Raw genomic sequence first — 20,834 nt, forward strand, 5'->3', positions numbered from 1 at the left:
ATATAATTGCTTCAAAATGAGGTTTGGTGCCCCCTACTGGAAGCAGAAGGAAGAGGCAGGAGAGATGTCTTGGTGGTTAAGAGCATGCCTGCTGAGTTTGATGAGGCCAAGTGCAAACATACAGTCAGGACCCAGGTTGTTGGGACTGAATCAGGCAAAACATTTTGTTAGGATAATAAAGACTCACAGCTCTATCACCATGAGCCAGCATGCTTCAGAGACACCACCAAGCAGAGCAAGGCAAGATGGTTAGAAGAAGAAAATACTAGCACGTTCATGTGCCTGAAGAAGAACTCACATCCTAGACATACAAAGGAACAAACACCAACAAAAGCTTAACCAATTTAAAGCCAGTGAAACAATTTGTCTAGACCTCCTCTATGACGTACACGAATGGCCAACAGATCCATGGAGACCCCTGTAGTTCAAATGTTAGGAAAATGCAGATGTGATCCACACATCATTGAGTACATCTGGTTTAGGTAAAGAAGTAGAAAAACGGGTTGCAGAGATGGCTCAGTGTTTAAGAGCATTTCGTGCTCTTTCTTCCTCCTGTATCCAATTTCAAGCAACCACATAATGGCTCACAACCATCTGCACTGAGGTCTTGTGCCCTCTTTTGCATGCAGAAAGAAGCGCTCGAGAGATAGCTCAGTGGTTAAGAATCCTGGCTGCCCTTCTAAAGGTCAGAAGTTCGATTCCTGACAACCACAGTTTTGCTCTCAAAATGAGATTTGGTGCCATCTACTGGCAACAGAAGGAAGAGGCAGGAGAGATGGCTCAGTGCTTAAGAGCATTGGCTGCTGAGTTTGATGAGGCCAAGTGCAGACATAGAGTCAGGGCAAAGGCCAGGGCCCACGTTATTGTGACTGAATTGGGCAAACGTTTTTATAGGATGTTAAAGACTCACAGCTCTATCACCATGAGACATCGTGCTTCAGAGACAACACTAAGGAGAGTAAGGCAAGATGGCTAGAAGAAGAAAACACTGGCATGTTCATGTGCCTTAAAGAGAACTCACATCCAAGACAATCAAAGGACTACAAACACCAGCAAAATGTTAACCAATTTAAAGCCAGAGAAACAATTTATCCTGACCTCCTCTGTCAGGTACATGAACAGCCAATAGGTCCATGGAGACCCCTGTACTCCACATGTTAGGGGAATGCAGATGTGATCCACACACCACATTGAGTAAACCTGGTTTAGTTAAAGGAGTTGAAAAACGGGTCGGAGAGATGGCTCAGTGGTTAAGATCATTGCCTGCTCTTCCAAAGATCAGAATTTCGATTCCTGGACATCACATAATTGCTTCAAAATGAGGTTTGGTGCCCTCTACTGGAAGCAGAAGGAAGAGGCAGGAGAGATGTCTTGGTGGTTAACAGCATGCCTGCTGAGTTTGATGAGGCCAAGTGCAGACATACAGCCAGGACCCAGGTTGTTGGGACTGAATCAGGCAAAATATTTTGTTAGGATAATAAAGGCTCACAGCTCTATCACCATGAGCCAGCATGCTTCAGAGACACCACCAAGCAGAGCAAGGCAAGATGGCTAGAAGAAGAAAATACTAGCATGTTCATGTGCCTGAAGAACTCACATCCAAGACATACAAAGAAACAAACACCAACAAAAGCTTAACCAATTTAAAGCCAGTGAAACAATTTGTCTAGACCTCCTCTATGACGTACACGAATGGCCAACAGATCCATGGAGACCCCTGTAGTTCAAATGTTAGGAAAATGCAGATGTGATCCACACATCATTGAGTACATCTGGTTTAGGTAAAGAAGTAGAAAAACGGGTTGCAGAGATGGCTCAGTGTTTAAGAGCATTTCGTGCTCTTTCTTCCTCCTGTATCCAATTTCAAGCAACCACATAATGGCTCACAACCATCTGCACTGAGGTCTTGTGCCCTCTTTTGCATGCAGAAAGAAGCGCTCGAGAGATAGCTCAGTGGTTAAGAATCCTGGCTGCCCTTCTAAAGGTCAGAAGTTCGATTCCTGGCAACCACAGTTTTGCTCTCAAAATGAGATTTGGTGCCATCTACTGGCAACAGAAGGAAGAGGCAGGAGAGATGGCTCAGTGCTTAAGAGCATTGGCTGCTGAGTTTGATGAGGCCAAGTGCAGACATAGAGTCAGGGCAAAGGCCAGGGCCCACGTTATTGTGACTGAATTGGGCAAACGTTTTTATAGGATGTTAAAGACTCACAGCTCTATCACCATGAGACATCGTGCTTCAGAGACAACACTAAGGAGAGTAAGGCAAGATGGCTAGAAGAAGAAAACACTGGCATGTTCATGTGCCTTAAAGAGAACTCACATCCAAGACAATCAAAGGACTACAAACACCAGCAAAATGTTAACCAATTTAAAGCCAGAGAAACAATTTATCCTGACCTCCTCTATCAGGTACATGAACAGCCAATAGGTCCATGGAGACGCCTGTAGCCCACAGGTTAGGGGAATGCAGATGTGATCCACACACCACATTGAGTAAACCTGGTTTAGTTAAAGAAGTCGAAAAACGGGTCAGCGAGATGGCTCAGTGGTTAAGAGCATTGCCTGCTCTTCCAAAGGTCAGAAGTTCGATTCCTGGACATCACATAATTGCTTCAAAATGAGGTTTGGTGCCCTCTACTGGAAGCAGAAGGAAGAGGCAGGAGAGATGTCTTGGTGGTTAAGAGCATGCCTGCTGAGTTTGATGAGGCCAAGTGCAGACATACAGCCAGGACCCAGGTTGTTGGAACTGAATCAGGCAAAACATTTTGTTAGGATAATAAAGACTCACAGCTCTATCACCATGAGCCAGCATGCTTCAGAGACACCACCAAGCAGAGTAAGGCAAGATGGTTAGAAGAAGAAAATACTAGGACGTTCATGTGCCTGAAGAAGAACTCACATCCAAGACATACAAAGGAACAAACACCAACAAAAGCTTAACCAATTTAAAGCCAGTGAAACAATTTATCCTGACCACCTCTATCAGGTACAGGAACAGCCAATAGGTCCATGGAGACCCCTGTACTCCAAATGTTAGGGGAATGCAGATGTGATCCACACACCACATTGAGTAAACCTGGTTTAGTTAAAGAAGTTGAAAAACGGGTCGGAGAGATTGCTCAGTGTTTAAGAGCATTGCCTGCTCTTCCAAAGATCAGAAGTCCGATTCCTGGACATCACATAATTGCTTCAAAATGAGGTTTGGTGCCCTCTACTGGAAGCAGAAGGAGGAGGCAGGAGAGATGTCTTGGTGGTTAAGAGCATGCCTTCTGAGTTTGATGAGGCCAAGTGCAGACATACAGCCAGGGCCTAGGTTTTTCGGACTGAATCAGGCAAAACATTTTGTTAGGATAATAAAGACTCACAGCTCTATCACCATGAGCCAGCATGCTTCAGAGACACCACCAAGCAGAGCAAGGCAAGATGGTTAGAAGAAGAAAATATTAGCATGTTCCTGTGCCTGAAGAAGAACTCACATCCAAGACATACAAAGGAACAAACACCAACAAAGGCTTAACCAATTTAAAGCCAGTGAAACAATTTGTCTACACCTCCTCTATGAGGTACACGAATGGACAACAGATCCATGGAGACCCCTGTACTTCAAATGTTAGGAAAATGCAGATGTGATCCACACATCATTGAGTACATCTGGTTTAGGTAAAGAAGTAGAAAAACGGGTTGGAGAGATGGCTCAGTGTTTAAGAGCATTTCGTGCTCTTTCTTCCTCCTGTATCCAATTTCAAGCAACCACATAATGGCACACAACCATCTGCACTGAGGTCTTGTGCCCTCTTTTGCATCCAGAAAGAAGCGCTCGAGAGATAGCTCAGTGGTTAAGAATCCTGGCTGCCCTTCTAAAGGTCAGAATTTCGATTCCTGGCAACCAAAGTTTTGCTCTCAAAATGAGATTTGGTGCCATCTACTGGCTACAGAAGGAAGAGGCAGGAGAGATGGCTCAGTGCTAAAGAGCATTGGCTGCTAAGTTTGATGAGGCCAAGTGCAGACATAGAGTCAGGGCAAAGGCCAGGGCCCACGTTATTGAGACTGAATTGGGCCAACGTTTTTTTAGGACGTTAAAGACTCACAGCTCTATCACCATGAGACATCGTGCTTCAGAGACAACACTAAGGAGAGTAAGGCAAGATGGCTAGAAGAAGAAAACACTGGCATGTTCATGTGCCTAAAGAGAACTCACATCCAAGACAATCAAAGGACTACAAACACCAGCAAAATGTTAACCTAATTAAAGCCAGAGAAAAAATTTATCCTGACCTCCTCTATCAGGTACATGAACAGCCAATAGGTCCATGGAGACTCCTGTAGCCCACAGGTTAGGGGAATGCAGATGTGATCCACACACCACATTGAGTAAACCTTGTTTAGTTAAAGAAGTTGAAAAACGGGTCGGAGAGATGGCTCAGTGGTTAAGAGCATTGCCTGCTCTTCCAAAGATCAGAAGTTCGATTCCTGGACATCATATAATTGCTTCAAAATGAGGTTTGGTGCCCCCTACTGGAAGCAGAAGGAAGAGGCAGGAGAGATGTCTTGGTGGTTAAGAGCATGCCTGCTGAGTTTGATGAGGCCAAGTGCAAACATACAGTCAGGACCCAGGTTGTTGGGACTGAATCAGGCAAAACATTTTGTTAGGATAATAAAGACTCACAGCTCTATCACCATGAGCCAGCATGCTTCAGAGACACCACCAAGCAGAGCAAGGCAAGATGGTTAGAAGAAGAAAATACTAGCACGTTCATGTGCCTGAAGAAGAACTCACATCCTAGACATACAAAGGAACAAACACCAACAAAAGCTTAACCAATTTAAAGCCAGTGAAACAATTTGTCTAGACCTCCTCTATGACGTACACGAATGGCCAACAGATCCATGGAGACCCCTGTAGTTCAAATGTTAGGAAAATGCAGATGTGATCCACACATCATTGAGTACATCTGGTTTAGGTAAAGAAGTAGAAAAACGGGTTGCAGAGATGGCTCAGTGTTTAAGAGCATTTCGTGCTCTTTCTTCCTCCTGTATCCAATTTCAAGCAACCACATAATGGCTCACAACCATCTGCACTGAGGTCTTGTGCCCTCTTTTGCATGCAGAAAGAAGCGCTCGAGAGATAGCTCAGTGGTTAAGAATCCTGGCTGCCCTTCTAAAGGTCAGAAGTTCGATTCCTGACAACCACAGTTTTGCTCTCAAAATGAGATTTGGTGCCATCTACTGGCAACAGAAGGAAGAGGCAGGAGAGATGGCTCAGTGCTTAAGAGCATTGGCTGCTGAGTTTGATGAGGCCAAGTGCAGACATAGAGTCAGGGCAAAGGCCAGGGCCCACGTTATTGTGACTGAATTGGGCAAACGTTTTTATAGGATGTTAAAGACTCACAGCTCTATCACCATGAGACATCGTGCTTCAGAGACAACACTAAGGAGAGTAAGGCAAGATGGCTAGAAGAAGAAAACACTGGCATGTTCATGTGCCTTAAAGAGAACTCACATCCAAGACAATCAAAGGACTACAAACACCAGCAAAATGTTAACCAATTTAAAGCCAGAGAAACAATTTATCCTGACCTCCTCTGTCAGGTACATGAACAGCCAATAGGTCCATGGAGACCCCTGTACTCCACATGTTAGGGGAATGCAGATGTGATCCACACACCACATTGAGTAAACCTGGTTTAGTTAAAGGAGTTGAAAAACGGGTCGGAGAGATGGCTCAGTGGTTAAGATCATTGCCTGCTCTTCCAAAGATCAGAATTTCGATTCCTGGACATCACATAATTGCTTCAAAATGAGGTTTGGTGCCCTCTACTGGAAGCAGAAGGAAGAGGCAGGAGAGATGTCTTGGTGGTTAACAGCATGCCTGCTGAGTTTGATGAGGCCAAGTGCAGACATACAGCCAGGACCCAGGTTGTTGGGACTGAATCAGGCAAAATATTTTGTTAGGATAATAAAGGCTCACAGCTCTATCACCATGAGCCAGCATGCTTCAGAGACACCACCAAGCAGAGCAAGGCAAGATGGCTAGAAGAAGAAAATACTAGCATGTTCATGTGCCTGAAGAACTCACATCCAAGACATACAAAGAAACAAACACCAACAAAAGCTTAACCAATTTAAAGCCAGTGAAACAATTTGTCTAGACCTCCTCTATGACGTACACGAATGGCCAACAGATCCATGGAGACCCCTGTACTTCAAAGGTTAGGAAAATGCAGATGTGATCCACACATCATTGAGTACATCTGGTTTAGGTAAAGAAGTAGAAAAACGGGTTGGAGAGATGGCTCAGTGTTTAAGAGCATTTCGTGCTCTTTCTTCCTCCTGTATCCAATTTCAAGCAACCACATAATGGCTCACAACCATCTGCACTGAGGTCTTGTGCCCTCTTTTGCATGCAGAAAGAAGCGCTCGAGAGATAGCTCAGTGGTTAAGAATCCTGGCTGCCCTTCTAAAGGTCAGAAGTTCGATTCCTGGCAACCACAGTTTTGCTCTCAAAATGAGATTTGGTGCCATCTACTGGCAACAGAAGGAAGAGGCAGGAGAGATGGCTCAGTGCTTAAGAGCATTGGCTGCTGAGTTTGATGAGGCCAAGTGCAGACATAGAGTCAGGGCAAAGGCCAGGGCCCACGTTATTGTGACTGAATTGGGCAAACGTTTTTATAGGATGTTAAAGACTCACAGCTCTATCACCATGAGACATCGTGCTTCAGAGACAACACTAAGGAGAGTAAGGCAAGATGGCTAGAAGAAGAAAACACTGGCATGTTCATGTGCCTTAAAGAGAACTCACATCCAAGACAATCAAAGGACTACAAACACCAGCAAAATGTTAACCAATTTAAAGCCAGAGAAACAATTTATCCTGACCTCCTCTATCAGGTACATGAACAGCCACTAGGTCCATGGAGACGCCTGTAGCCCACAGGTTAGGGGAATGCAGATGTGATCCACACACCACATTGAGTAAACCTGGTTTAGTTAAAGAAGTCGAAAAACGGGTCGGCGAGATGGCTCAGTGGTTAAGAGCATTGCCTGCTCTTCCAAAGATCAGAAGTTCGATTCCTGGACATCACATAATTGCTTCAAAATGAGGTTTGGTGCCCTCTACTGGAAGCAGAAGGAAGAGGCAGGAGAGATGTCTTGGTGGTTAAGACCATGGCTGCTGAGTTTGATGAGGCCAAGTGCAGACATACAGCCAGGACCCAGGTTGTTGGGACTGAATCAGGCAAACATTTTGTTAGGATAATAAAGACTCACAGCTCTATCACCATGAGCCAGCATGCTTCAGAGACACCACCAAGCAGAGAAAGGCAAGATGGTTAGAAGAAGAAAATACTAGCATGTTCATGTGCCTGAAGAACTCACATCCAAGACATACAAAGGAACAAACACCAACAAAAGCTTAACCAATTTAAAGCCAGTGAAACAATTTGTCTACACCTCCTCTATGAGGTACACGAATGGCCAACAGATCCATGGAGACCCCTGTACTTCAAATGTTAGGAAAATGCAGATGTGATCCACACATCATTGAGTACATCTGGTTTAGGTAAAGAAGTAGAAAAACGGGTTGGAGAGATGGCTCAGTGTTTAAGAGCATTTCGTGCTCTTTCTTCCTCCTGTATCCAATTTCAAGCAACCACATAATGGCTCACAACCATCTGCACTGAGGTCTTGTGCCCTCTTTTGCATGCAGAAAGAAGCGCTCGAGAGATAGCTCAGTGGTTAAGAATCCTCACTGCCCTTCTAAAGGTCAGAAGTTCGATTCCTGGCAACCACAGTTTTGCTCTCAAAATGAGATTTGGTGCCATCTACTGGCAACAGAAGGAAGAGGCACGAGAGATGGCTCAGTGCTTAAGAGCATTGTCTGCTGAGTTTGATGAGGCCAAGTGCAGACATAGAGTCAGGGCAAAGCCCAGGGACCACGTTATTGTGACTGAATTGGGCAAACGTTTTTTTAGGATGTTAAAGACTCACAGCTCTATCACCATGAGACATCGTGCTTCAGAGACACCACCAAGCAGAGCAAGGCAAGATGGTTAGAAGAAGAAAATACTAGGACGTTCATGTGCCTGAATAAGAACTCACATCCAAGACATACAAAGGAACAAACACCAACAAAAGCTTAACCAATTTAAAGAAAGTGAAACAATTTGTCTAGACCTCCTCTATGAGGTACACGAATGGCCAACAGATCCATGCAGACCCCTGTACTTCAAATGTTAGGAAAATGCAGATGTGATCCACACATCATTGAGTACATCTGGTTTAGGTAAAGAAGTAGAAAAACGGGTTGGAGAGATGGCACAGTGTTTAAGAGCATTTCGTGCTCTTTCTTCCTCCTGTATCCAATTTCAAGCAACCACATAATGGCTCACAACCATCTGCACTGAGGTCTTGTGCCCCCTTTTGCATGCAGAAAGAAGCGCTCGAGAGATAGTTCAGTGGTTAAGAACACTGGCTGCCCTTCTAAAGGTCAGAAGTTCGATTCCTGGCAACCACAGTTTTGCTCTCAAAATGAGATTGGGTGCCATCTACTGGCAACAGAAGGAAGAGGCAGGAGAGATGGCTCAGTGCTTAAGAGCATTGGCTGCTGAGTTTGATGAGGCCAAGTGCAGACATAGAGTCAGGCCAGAGGACAGGGCCCACGTTATTGTGACTGAATTGGGCAAACGTTTTTTTAGGATGTTAAAGACTCACAGCTCTATCACCATGAGACATCGTGCTTCAGAGACAACGCTAAGGAGAGTAAGGCAAGATGGCTAGAAGAAGAAAACACTGGCATGTTCATGTGCCTTATAGAAAACTCACATACAAGACAATCAAAGGACTACAAACACCAGCAAAATGTTAACCAATTTAAAGCCAGAGAAACAATTTATCCTGAACTCCTCTATCAGGTACATGAACAGCCAATAGGTCCATGGACAAAGCTGTACTCCAAATGTTAGGGGAATGCACATGTGATCCACACACCACAATGAGTAAACCTGGTTTAGTTAAAGAAGTTGAAAAACGGGTCGGAGAGATGGCTCAGAGGGTAAGAGCATTGGCTACTGAGTTTGATGAGGCCAAGTGCAGACATAGAGTCAGGGCGAAGGCCAGGGCCCATGTTATTGTGACTGAATTAGGCAAACGTTTTTTTAGGATGTTAAAGACTCACAGCTCTATCACCATGAGACATCGTGCTTCAGAGACAACACTAAGGATAGTAAGGCAAGATGGCGAGAAGAAGAAAACACTGGCATGTTCATGTGCCTTAAAGAGAACTCACATCCAACACAATCAAAGGACTACAAACACCAGCAAAATGTTAACCTATTTAAAGCCAGAGAAACAATTTATCCTGACCTCCTCTATGAGGTACATGAACAGCCAATAGGTCCATGGAGACCCCTGTACTCCACATGTTAGGGGAATGCAGAAGTGATCCACACACCACATTGAGTAAACCTGGTTTAGTTAAAGAAGTTGAAAAACGGGTCGGAGACATGGCACAGTGGTTAAGAGCATTGCCTGCTCTTCCAAAGATCAGAAGTCCGATTCCTGAACATCACATAATTGCTTCAAAAATAAATTTGGTGCCATCTACTGGCAACAGAAGGAAGAGGTAGGAGAGATGGCTCAGTGCTTAAGAGCATTGTCTGCTGTGTTTGATGAGGCCAAGTGCAGACATAGAGTCAGGGCAAAGGCCAGGGCCCACGTTATTGCGACTGAATTAGGCAAAGGTTTTTGTAGGATGTTAAAGACTCACAACTCAATCACCATGAGACATCGTGCTTCAGAGACAACACTAAGGAGAGTCAGGCAAGATGGCTAGAAGAAGAAAACACTGGCATGTTCATGTGCCTTAAAGAGAACTCACATCCAAGACAATCAAAGGACTACAAACACCAGCAAAATGTTAACCAATTTAAAGCCAGAGAAACAATTTATCCTGACCTCCTCTGTCAGGTACATGAACAGCCAATAGGTCCATGGAGACCCCTGTACTCCACATGTTAGGGGAATGCAGATGTGATCCACACACCACATTGAGTAAACCTGGTTTAGTTAAAGGAGTTGAAAAACGGGTCGGAGAGATGGCTCAGTGGTTAAGAGCATTGCCTGCTCTTCCAAAGATCAGAATTTTGATTCCTGGACATCACATAATTGCTTCAAAATGAGGTTTGGTGCCCTCTACTGGAAGCAGAAGGAAGAGGCAGGAGAGATGTCTTGGTGGTTAACAGCATGCCTGCTGAGTTTGATGAGGCCAAGTGCAGACATACAGCCAGGACCCAGGTTGTTGGGACTGAATCAGGCAAAACATTTTGTTAGGATAATAAAGGCTCACAGCTCTATCACCATGAGCCAGCATGCTTCAGAGACACCACCAAGCAGAGCAAGGCAAGATGGTTAGAAGAAGAAAATACTAGCATGTTCATGTGCCTGAAGAACTCACATCCAAGACATACAAAGGAACAAACACCAACAAAAGCTTAACCAATTTAAAGCCAGTGAAACAATTTGTCTAGACCTCCTCTATGAGGTACACGAATGGCCAACAGATCCATGGAGACCCCTGTACTTCAAATGTTAGGAAAATGCAGATGTGATCCACACATCATTGAGTACATCTGGTTTAGGTAAAGAAGTAGAAAAACGGGTTGGAGAGATGGCTCAGTGTTTAAGAGCATTTCGTGCTCTTTCTTCCTCCTGTATCCAATTTCAAGCAACCACATAATGGCTCACAACCATCTGCACTGAGGTCTTGTGCCCTCTTTTGCATGCAGAAAGAAGCGCTCGAGAGATAGCTCAGTGGTTAAGAATCCTGGCTGCCCTTCTAAAGGTCAGAAGTTCGATTCCTGGCAACCACAGTTTTGCTCTCAAAATGAGATTTGGTGCCATCTACTGGCAACAGAAGGAAGAGGCACGAGAGATGGCTCAGTGCTTAAGAGCATTGGCTGCTGAGTTTGATGAGGCCAAGTGCAGACATAGAGTCAGGGCAAAGCCCAGGGCCCACGTTATTGTGACTGAATTGGGCAAACGTTTTTTTAGGATGTTAAAGACTCACAGTTCTATCACCATGAGACATCGTGCTTCAGAGACACCACCAAGCAGAGCAAGGCAAGATGGTTAGAAGAAGAAAATACTAGGACGTTCATGTGCCTGAATAAGAACTCACATCCAAGACATACAAAGGAACAAACACCAACAAAAGCTTAACCAATTTAAAGAAAGTGAAACAATTTGTCTAGACCTCCTCTATGAGGTACACGAATGGCCAACAGATCCATGGAGACCCCTGTACTTCAAATGTTAGGAAAATGCAGATGTGATCCACACCTCCCTGAGTACATCTGGTTTAGGTAAAGAAGTAGAAAAACGGGTTGGAGAGATGGCTCAGTGTTTAAGAGCATTTCGTGCTCTTTCTTCCTCCTGTATCCAATTTCAAGCAACCAAATAATGGCTCACAACCATCTGCACTGAGGTCTTGTGCCCTCTTTTGCATGCAGAAAGAAGCGCTCGAGAGATAGCTCAGTGGTTAAGAATCCTGGCTGCCCTTCTAAAGGTCAGAAGTTCGATTCCTGGCAACCACAGTTTTGCTCTCAAAATGAGATTTGGTGCCATCTACTGGCAACAGAAGGAAGAGGCAGGAGAGATCGCTCAGTGCTTAAGAGCATTGGCTGCTGAGTTTGATGAGGCCAAGTGCAGACATAGAGTCAGGGCAAAGGCCAGGGCCCACGTTATTGTGACTGAATTGGGCAAACGTTTTTTTAGGATGTTACTCACAGCTCTATCACCATGAGCCATCGTGCTTCAGAGACAACACTAAGGAGAGTAAGGCATGATGGCTAGAAGAAGAAAACACTGGCATGTTCATGTGCCTTAAAGAGAACTAACATCCAAGACAATCAAAGGACTACAAACACCAGCAAAATGTTAACCAATTTAAAGCCAGAGAAACAATTTATCCTGACCTCCTCTATCAGGTACATGAACAGCCAATAGGTCCTTGGAGACCCCTGTACTCCAAATGTTAGGGGAATGCAGATGTGATCCACACACCACATTGAGTAAACCTGGTTTAGTTAAAGAAGTTGAAAAACGGGTCGGAGAGATGGCTCAGAGGGTAAGAGCATTGGCTACTGAGTTTGATGAGGCCAAGTGCAGACATAGAGTCAGGGCAAAGGCCAGGGCCCACGTTATTGTGACTGAATTGGGCAAACGTTTTTTTAGGATGTTAAAGACTCACAGCTCTATCACCATGAGACATCGTGCTTCAGAGACAACACTAAGGAGAGTAAGGCAAGATGGCTAGAAGAAGAAAACACTGGCATGTTCATGTGCCTTAAAGAGAACTCACATCCAAGACAATCAAAGGACTACAAACACCAGCACAATGTTAACCAATTTAAAGCCAGAGAAACAATTTATCCTGACCTCCTCTATCAGGTACATGAACAGCCAATAGTTCCATGGACAAACCTGTACTCCACATGTTAGGGGAATGCAGATGTGATCCACACACCACATTGAGTAAACCTGGTTTAGTTAAAGAAGTGGAAAAACGGGTCGGAGAGATGGCTCAGTGGTTAAGAGCATTGCCTGCTCTTCCAAAGATCAGAAGTTCGATTCCTGGACATCACATAATTGCTTCAAAATGAGGTTTGGTGCCCACTACTGGAAGCAGAAGGAAGAGGCAGGAGAGATGTCTTGGTGGTTAAGAGCATGCCGACTGAGTTTGATGAGGCCAAGTGTAGACATACAGGCAGGACCCAGGTTGTTGCGACTGAATCAGGCAAAACCTTTTGTTAGGATAATAAAGACTCACAGCTCTATCGCCATGAGCCAGCATGCTTCAGAGACACCACCAAGCAGAGAAAGGCAAGATGGTTAGAAGAAGAAAATACTAACATATTCATGTGCCTGAAGAAGAACTCACATCCAAGACATACAAAGGAACAAACACCAACAAAAGCTTAACCAATTTAAAGCCAGTGAAACAATTTGTCTAGACCTCCTCTATGAGGTACACGAATGGCCAACAGATCCATGGAGACCCCTGTAGTTCAAATGTTAGGAAAATGCAGATGTGATCCACACATCATTGAGTACATCTGGTTTAGGTAAAGAAGTAGAAAAACGGGTTGGAGAGATGGCTCAGTGTTTAAGAGCATTTCGTGCTCTTTCTTCCTCCTGTATCCAATTTCAAGCAACCACATAATGGCTCACAACCATCTGAACTGAGGTCTTGTGCCCTCTTTTGCATGCAGAAAGAAGCACTCGAGAGATAGCTCAGTGGTTAAGATTCCTGGCTGCCCTACTAAAGGTCAGAAGTTCGATTCCTGGCAACCACAGTTTTGCTCTCAAAATGAGATTTGGTGCCATCTACTGGCAACAGAAGGAAGAGGCAGGAGAGATGGCTCAGTGCTTAAGAGCATTGTCTGCTGAGTTTGATGAGGCCAAGTGCAGACATTGAGTCAGGTCAAAGGCCAGGGCCCACGTTATTGTGACTGAATTGGGCAAACGTTTTTTTAGGATGTTAAAGACTCACAGCTCTATCACCATGAGACATCGTGCTTCAGAGACAACACTAAGGAGAGTAAGGCAAGATGGCTAGAAGAAGAAAACACTGGCATGTTCATGTGCCTTAAAGAGAACTCACATACAAGACAATCAAAGGACTACAAACACCAGCAAAATGTTAACCAATTTAAAGCCAGAGAAACAATTTATCCTGACCTCCTCTATGAGGTACATGAACAGCCAATAGGTCCATGGAGACCCCTGTACTCCACATGTTAGGGGAATGCAGATGTGATCCACACACCACATTGAGTAAACCAGGTTTAGTTAAAGAAGTTGAAAAACGGGTCGGAGAGATGGCACAGTGGTTAAGAGCATTGCCTGCTCTTCCAAAGATCAGAAGTCTGATTCCTGAACATCACATAATTGCTTCAAAAAGAAATTTGGTGCCATCTACTGGCAACAGAAGGAAGAGGTAGGAGAGATGGCTCAGTGCTTAAGAGCATTGGCTGCTGTGTTTGATGAGGCCAAGTGCAGACATAGAGTCAGGGCAAAGGACAGGGCCCACGTTATTGCGACTGAATTAGGCAAAGGTTTTTGTAGGATGTTAAAGACTCACAACTCAATCACCATGAGACATCGTGCTTCAGAGACAACACTAAGGAGAGTCAGGCAAGATGGCTAGAAGAAGAAAACACTGGCATGTTCATGTGCCTTAAAGAGAACTCACATCCAAGACAATCAAAGGACTACAAACACCAGCACAATGTTAACCAATTTAAAGCCAGAGAAACAATTTATCCTGACCTCCTCTATCAGGTACATGAACAGCCAATAGTTCCATGGACAAACCTGTACTCCACATGTTAGGGGAATATAGATGTGATCCACACACCACATTGAGTAAACCTGGTTTAGTTAAAGAAGTGGAAAAACGGGTCGGAGAGATGGCTCAGTGGTTAAGAGCATTGCCTGCTCTTCCAAAGATCAGAAGTTCGATTCCTGGACATCACATAATTGCTTCAAAATGAGGTTTGGTGCCCACTACTGGAAGCAGAAGGAAGAGGCAGGAGAGATGTCTTGGTGGTTAAGAGCATGCCGACTGAGTTTGATGAGGCCAAGTGTAGACATACAGGCAGGACCCAGGTTGTTGCGACTGAATCAGGCAAAACCTTTTGTTAGGATAATAAAGACTCACAGCTCTATCGCCATGAGCCAGCATGCTTCAGAGACACCACCAAGCAGAGAAAGGCAAGATGGTTAGAAGAAGAAAATACTAACATATTCATGTGCCTGAAGAAGAACTCACATCGAAGACATACAAAGGAACAAACACCAACAAAAGCTTAACCAATTTAAAGCCAGTGAAACAATTTGTCTAGACCTCCTCTATGAGGTACACGAATGGCCAACAGATCCATGGAGACCCCTGTAGTTCAAATGTTAGGAAAATGCAGATGTGATCCACACATCATTGAGTACATCTGGTTTAGGTAAAGAAGGAGAAAAACGGGTTGGAGAGATGGCTCAGTGTTTAAGAGCATTTCGTGCTCTTTCTTCCTCCTGTATCCAATTTCAAGCAACCACATAATGGCTCACAACCATCTGAACTGAGGTCTTGTGCCCTCTTTTGCATGCAGAAAGAAGCACTCGAGAGATAGCTCAGTGGTTAAGATTCCTGGCTGCCCTACTAAAGGTCAGAAGTTCGATTCCTGGCAACCACAGTTTTGCTCTCAAAATGAGATTTGGTGCCATCTACTGGCAACAGAAGGAAGAGGCAGGAGAGATGGCTCAGTGCTTAAGAGCATTGTCTGCTGAGTTTGATGAGGCCAAGTGCAGACATTGAGTCAGGTCAAAGGCCAGGGCCCACGTTATTGTGACTGAATTGGGCAAACGTTTTTTTAGGATGTTAAAGACTCACAGCTCTATCACCATGAGACATCGTGCTTCAGAGACAACACTAAGGAGAGTAAGGCAAGATGGCTAGAAGAAGAAAACACTGGCATGTTCATGTGCCTTAAAGAGAACTCACATACAAGACAATCAAAGGACTACAAACACCAGCAAAATGTTAACCAATTTAAAGCCAGAGAAACAATTTATCCTGACCTCCTCTATGAGGTACATGAACAGCCAATAATCCAGGGAGACCCCTGTACTCCACATGTTAGGGGAATGCAGATGTGATCCACACACCACATTTTGTAAACCTGGTTCCGTTAATGAAGTTGAAAAACTGGTCGGAGAGATGGCATAGTGGTTAAGAGCATTGCCTGCTCTTCCACAGATCAGAATTCCGATTCCTGGACATCACATAATTGCTTCAAAATGAGGTTTGGTGCCCTCTACTGGAAGCAGAAGGAGGAGGCAGGAGAGATGTCTTGGTGGTTAAGAGCATGCCTGCTGATTTTGATATGGCCAAGTGCAGACATACAGCCAGGGCCCAGGTAATTGGGACTGAATCAGGCAAAACATTTTGTTAGGATAATAAAGACTCACAGGTCTATCACCATGAGCCAGCATGCTTCAGAGACACCACCAAGCAGAGCAAGGCAAGATGGCTAGAAGAAGAAAATACTAGCATGTTTCTGTGCCTGAAGAACTCACATCCAAGACATACAAAGGAACAAACACCAACAAAAGCCTAACCAATTTAAAGCCAGTGAAACAATTTGTCTAGACCTCCTCCATGAGGTACACGAATGGCCAACAGATCCATGGAGAACCCTGTAGTTCAAATGTTAGGAAAATGCACATGTGATCCACACATCATTGAGTACATCTGGTTTAGGTAAAGAAGTAGAAAAACGGGTTGGAGAGATGGCTCAGTGTTTAAGAGCATTTCGTGCTCTTTCTTCCTCCTGTATCCAATTTCAAGCAACCACATAATGGCTCACAACCATCTGCACTGAGGTCTTGTGCCCTCTTTTGCATGCAGAAAGAAGCGCTCGAGAGATAGCTCAGTGGTTAAGAATCCTCGCTGCACTTCTAAAGGTCAGAAGTTCGATTCCTGGCAACCACAGTTTTGCTCTCAAAATGAGATTTGGTGCCATCTACTTGCAACAGAAGGAAGAGGTAGGAGAGATGGCTCAGTGCTTAAGAGCATTGGCTGCTGAGTTTGATGAGGCCAAGTGCAGACATAGAGTCAGGGCAAAGGCCAGAGCCCACGTTATTGTGACTGAATTAGGCAAACGTTTTTTTAGGATGTTAAAGACTCACAGCTCTATCACCATGAGACATCGTGCTTCAGAGACAACACTAAGGAGAGTAAGGCAAGATGGCTAGAAGAAGAAAACACTGGCATGTTCATGTGCCTTAAAGAGAACTCACATCCAAGACAATCAAAGGACTACAAACACCAGCAAAATGTTAACCAATTTAAAGCCAGAGAAACAATTTATCCTGACCTCCTCTATGAGGTACATGAACAGCCAATAGGTCCATGGAGACCCCTGTACTCCACATGTTAGGGGAATGCAGATGTGATCCACACACCACATTGAGTAAACCAGGTTTAGTTAAAGAAGTTGAAAAACGGGTCGGAGAGATGGCACAGTGGTTAAGAGCATTGCCTGCTCTTCCAAAGATCAGAAGTCCGATTCCTGAACATCACATAATTACTTCAAAAAGAAATTTGGTGCCATCTACTGGCAACAGAAGGAAGAGGTAGGAGAGATGGCTCAGTGCTTAAGAGCATTGTCTGCTGTGTTTGATGAGGCCAAGTGCAGACATAGAGTCAGGGAAAGGACAGGGCCCATGTTATTGCGACTGAATTAGGCAAAGGTTTTTGTAGGATGTTAAAGACTCACAACTCAATCACCATGAGACATCGTGCTTCAGAGACAACACTAAGGAGAGTCAGGCAAGATGGCTAGAAGAAGAAAACAATGGCATGTTCATGTGCCTTAAAGAGAACTCACGTCCAAGACAATCAAATGACTACAAACATCCGCAAAATGTTAACCAATTTAAAGCCAGAGAATCAATTTATCCTGACATCCTCTAAGAGGTACATGAACAGCCAATAATCCAGGGAGACCCCTGTACTCCACATGTTAGGGGAATGCAGATGTGATCCACACACCACATTTTGTAAACCTGGTTCAGTTAATGAATTTGAAAAACTGGTCGGAGAGATGGCATAGTGGTTAAGAGCATTGCCTGCTCTTCCACAGATCAGAAGTCCGATGCCTGGACATCACATAATTGCTTCAAAATGAGGTTTGGTGCCCTCTACTGGAAGCAGAAGGAGGAGGCAGGAGAGATGTCTTGGTGGTTAAGAGCATGCCGACTGAGTTTGATGAGGCCAAGTGCAGACATACAGCCAGAACCCAGATTTTTCGGACTGAATCAGGCAAAACATTTTGTTAGGATAATAAAGACTCACAGCTCTATCACCATGAGCCAGCATGCTTCAGAGACACCACCAAGCAGAGTAAGGCAAGATGGTTAGAAGAAGAAAATATTAGCATGTTCCTGTGTCTGAAGAAGAACTCACATCCAAGACATACAAAGGAACAAACACCAACAAAAGCTTAACCAATTTAAAGCCAGTGAAACAATTTGTCTAGACCTCCTCTATGAGGTACACGAATGGCCAACAGATCCATGGAGACCCCTGTACTTCAAATGTTAGGAAAATGCAGATGTGATCCACACATCATTGAGTACATCTGGTTTAGGTAAAGAAGTAGAAAAACGGGTTGGAGAGATGGCTCAGTGTTTAAGAGCATTTCGTGCTCTTTCTTCCTCCTGTATCCAATTTCAAGCAACCACATAATGGCTCACAACCATCTGCACTGAGGTCTTGTGCCCTCTTTTGCATGCAGAAAGAAGCGCTAGAGATAGCTCAGTGGTTAAGAATCCTGGCTTCCCTTCTTAAGGTCAGAAGTTCGATTCCTGGCAACCACAGTTTTGCTCTCAAAATGAGATTTGGTGCCATCTACTGGCAACAGAAGGAAGAGGCAGGAGAGATGGCTCAGTGCTTAAGAGCATTGGCTGCTGAGTTTGATGAGGCCAAGTGCAGACATAGAGTCAGGGCAAAGGCTAGGGCCCACGTTATTGTGACTGAATTGGGCAAACGTTTTTTTAGGATGTTAAAGACTCACAGCTCTATCACCATGAGACATCGTGCTTCAGAGACAACACTAAGGAGAGTAAGGCAAGATGGCTAGAAGAAGAAAACACTGGCATGTTCATGTGCCTTAAAGAGAACTCACATACAAGACAATCAAAGGACTACAAACACCAGAAAAATGTTAACCAATTTAAAGCCAGAGAAACAATTTATCCTGACCTCCTCTATCAGGTACATGAACAGCCAATAGTTCCATGGACAAACCTGTACTCCACATGTTAGGGGAATGCAGACGTGATCCACACACCACATTGAGTAAACCTGGTTTAGTTAAAGAAGTGGAAAAACAGGTCGGAGAGATGGCTCAGTGGTTAAGAGCATTGCCTGCTCTTCCAAAGATCAGAAGTTCGATTCCTGGACATCACATAATTGCTTCAAAATGAGGTTTGGTGCCCTCTACTGGAAGCAGAAGGAAGAGGCAGGAGAGATGTCTTGGTGGTTAAGAGCATGCCTGCTGAGTTTGATGAGGCCAAGTGCAGACATACAGCCAGGGCCCAGGTAATTGGGACTGAATCAGGCAAAACATTTTGTTAGGATAATAAAGACTCACAGCTCTATCACCATGAGCCAGCATGCTTCAGAGACACCACCAAGCAGAGCAAGGCAAGATGGCTAGAAGAAGAAAATACTAGCATGTTTCTGTGCCTGAAGAACTAACATCCAAGACATACAAAGGAACAAACACCAACAAAAGCTTAACCAATTTAAAGCCAGTGAAACAATTTGTCTAGACCTCCTCTATGAGGTACACGAAAGGCCAACAGATCCATGGAGACCCCTGTAGTTCAAATGTTAGGAAAATGAAGATGTGATCCACACATCATTGAGTACATCTGGTTTAGGTAAAGAAGTAGAAAAACGGGTTGGAGAGATGGCTCAGTGTTTAAGAGCATTTCGTGCTCTTTCTTTCTCCTGTATCCAATTTCAAGCAACCACATAATTGCTCACAACCATCTGCACTGAGGTCTTTTGCCCTCTTTTGCATGCAGAAAGAAGCGCTCGAGAGATAGCTCAGTGGTTAAGAATCCTCGCTGCACTTCTAAAGGTCAGAAGTTCGATTCCTGGCAACCACAGTTTTGCTCTCAAAATGAGATTTGGTGCCATCTACTGGCTACAGAAGGAAGAGGCAGGAGAGATGGCTCAGTGCTTAAGAGCATTGGCTGCTGAGTTGGATGAGGCCAAGTGCAGATATAGAGTCAGGGCAAAGGCCAGGGCCCACGTTATTGTGACTGAATTGGGCAAACGTTTTTATAGGATGTTAAAGACTCACAGCTCTATCACCATGAGACATCGTGCTTCAGAGACAACACTAAGGAGAGTAAGGCAAGATGGCTAGAAGAAGAAAACACTGGCATGTTCATGTGCCTTAAAGAGAACTTACATCCAAGACAATCAAAGGACTACAAACACCAGAAAATGTTAACCAATTTAAAGCCAGAGAAACAATTTATCCTGACCTCCTCTGTCAGGTACATGAACAGCCAATAGGTCCATGGAGACCCCTGTACTCCAAATGTTAGGGGAATGCAGATGTGATCCACACACCATATTGAGTAAACCTGGTTTAGTTAAAGAAGTTGAAAAACGGGTCGGAGAGATGTCTCAGTGGTTAAGAGCATTGCCTGCTCTTCCAAAGATCAGAAGTTCGATTCCTGGACATCACATAATTGCTTCAAAATGAGGTTTGGTGCCCTCTACTGGAAGCAGAAGGAAGAGGCAGGAGAGATGTCTTGGTGGTTAAGAGCATGCCTGCTGAGTTTGATGAGGCCAAGTGCAGACATACAGCCAGGACCCAGGTTGTTGGGACTGAATCAGGCAAAACATTCTGTTAGGATAATAAAGACTCACAGCTCTATCACCATGAGCCAGCATGCTTCAGAGACACCACCAAGCATAGCAAGGCAAGATGGTTAGAAGAAGAAAATACTAGCACGTTCATGTGCCTGAAGAAGAACTCACATCCAAGACATACAAAGGAACAAACACCAACAAAAGCTTAACCAATTTAAAGCCAGTGAAACAATTTGTCTAGACCTCCTCTATGAGGTACACGAATGGCCAACAGATCCATGGAGACCCCTGTAGTTCAAATGTTAGGAAAATGCAGATGTGATCCACACATCATTGAGTACATCTGGTTTAGGTAAAGAAGTAGAAAAACGGGTTGGAGAGATGGCTC

The sequence above is a fragment of the Chionomys nivalis genome, chromosome 1, assembly GCF_950005125.1.
Source record: "Chionomys nivalis chromosome 1, mChiNiv1.1, whole genome shotgun sequence".
NCBI classification, from domain to species: domain Eukaryota; kingdom Metazoa; phylum Chordata; class Mammalia; order Rodentia; family Cricetidae; genus Chionomys; species Chionomys nivalis.